Below are 2500 nucleotides of genomic sequence, written 5' to 3'. Positions count from 1 at the left end.
GTATCTTCCAGGACCTCCAGGCACCACATGTCCACTCATACATGCGCCCTTGGGCTGCCCCCCTCGGCCGCTAAGCGGCAAAGGCTCCGTTCCAGCATCTTCCAGGACCTCCAGGCACCACATGTCCACTCATCCATGCGCCCTTGGGCTGCCCCCCTCGGCCGCTAAGCGGCAAAGGCTCCGTTCCCGTATCTTCCAGGACCTCCAGGCACCACATGTCCACTCATACATGCGCCCTTGGGCTGCCCCCCTCGGCCGCTAAGCGGCAAAGGCTCCGTTCCAGCATCTTCCAGGACCTCCAGGCACCACATGTCCACTCATCCATGCGCCCTTGGGCTGCCCCCCTCGGCCGCTAAGCGGCAAAGGCTCCGTTCCCGTATCTTCCAGGACCTCCAGGCACCACATGTCCACTCATACATGCGCCCTTGGGCTGCCCCCCTCGGCCGCTAAGCGGCAAAGGCTCCGTTCCAGCATCTTCCAGGACCTCCAGGCACCACATGTCCACTCATCCATGCGCCCTTGGGCTGCCCCCCTCGGCCGCTAAGCGGCAAAGGCTCCGTTCCCGTATCTTCCAGGACCTCCAGGCACCACATGTCCACTCATACATGCGCCCTTGGGCTGCCCCCCTCGGCCGCTAAGCGGCAAAGGCTCCGTTCCAGCATCTTCCAGGACCTCCAGGCACCACATGTCCACTCATCCATGCGCCCTTGGGCTGCCCCCCTCGGCCGCTAAGCGGCAAAGGCTCCGTTCCCGTATCTTCCAGGACCTCCAGGCACCACATGTCCACTCATACATGCGCCCTTGGGCTGCCCCCCTCGGCCGCTAAGCGGCAAAGGCTCCGTTCCAGCATCTTCCAGGACCTCCAGGCACCACATGTCCACTCATCCATCCGCCGTTCGGCCGCCCTCATCGGCCGCTAAGCGGCAGAAGCCCCGTTCCCGTATCTTCCAGGACCTCCAGGCGGCTCATGGCCACTCAGCCATCCGCCCTTCAGCTACCTTCGTCGGCCGCAAAGCGGCAGATTCTCCCTCCTCCCGAGAGCCAGGGTGATGACTATGGAGCCCAGCAATGGCCCCTGGTACGTGTCTGAGCCCCAAAGAACATCACCCGATATCGGGCTTGGCTTCAATCTGTCAAACTCTGTTTCCTAAAAACCAGGTTTCTGAAATCGGGCAGGTGGTAATTTCCTCAGACTCCAATTACCTCGTCGGACGGGAGAAGGGGCCTTCGACGCACTCCGCCCATCTCCCCTTCTCCCGTCTTGAAACAGAAATTTTTCTGAATTTTTCGCCTGGCGCCCCTGGTACTTTTAGACACTTTGTCATTTTTCTGACTTTTTGAGCTGGTGCCCCTGGTATTTTTAGACACTTTGTCATTTTTCTGCCTTTTTGAGCTGGTGCCCCTGGTATTTTTAGACACTTTGTCATTTTTCTGCCTTTTTTTGAGCTGGCGCCCCTGGTATTTTTAGACACTTTGTCATTTTTCTGACTTTTTGAGCTGGTGCCCCTGGTATTTTTAGACACTTTGTCATTTTTCTGCCTTTTTTTGAGCTGGCGCCCCTGGTATTTTTAGACACTTTGTCATATTTCTGACTTTTTGAGCTGGCGCCCCTGGTACTTTCAGACACTTTGTCATTTTTCCGACTTTTTGAGCTGGCGCCCCTGGTATTTTTAGACACTTTGTCATTTTTCTGACTTTTTGAGCTGGTGCCCCTGGTATTTTTAGACACTTTGTCATTTTTCTGCCTTTTTTTGAGCTGGCGCCCCTGGTACTTTTAGACACTTTGTCATTTTTCTGACTTTTTGAGCTGGTGCCCCTGGTATTTTTAGACACTTTGTCATTTTTTTGTTCTGACTTCAGCTCCTGCCCCATGTATTATTCCAGGCTCCCCTGCCTGCACAGCCTCCCCACACTTAAGCAGCCCTCCCCGGTGTGTCACACACACACACACACACACACACACACACACACACACACACACACACACACACACACACACACACACACACACACCTCTCTCACAAGCCCCTTGGTTCTTCATGATGCTCAGTAAAAGAGCCAGGCCTCCCTGCCTGCAAAGCCTCCCCACACTTAAGCAGCCCTCCCCGGTCACACACTTCTCTCCCAAGCCCCCTGGTGCTTCATGATGCTCAGTAAAAGAGCCAGGCCTCCCTGCCTGCACAGCCTCCCCACACTTAAGCAGCACTCCCCGGTGTCACACTCTTCTCCCAAGCCCCCTGGTGCTTCATGATGCTCAGTAAAAGAGCCAGGCCTCCCTGCCTGCACAGCCTCCCCACAATTAAGCAGCACTCCCCGGTGTCACACTCTTCTCCCAAGCCCCCTGGTGCTTCATGATGCTCAGTAAAAGAGCCAGGCCTCCCTGCCTGCACAGCCTCCCCACAATTAAGCAGCACTCCCCGGTGTCACACTCTTCTCCCAAGCCCCCTGGTGCTTCATGATGCTCAGTAAAAGAGCCAGGCCTCCCTGCCTGCACAGCCTC

This window comes from Leuresthes tenuis, unplaced genomic scaffold, assembly GCF_036924035.1.
Source record: "Leuresthes tenuis unplaced genomic scaffold, fLeuTen1.0.hap1 SCAF_197, whole genome shotgun sequence".
NCBI lineage: Eukaryota > Metazoa > Chordata > Actinopteri > Atheriniformes > Atherinopsidae > Leuresthes > Leuresthes tenuis.
The sequence above is the reverse complement of the archived record's forward strand: the minus strand, read 5'-3'. Positions refer to the sequence as shown.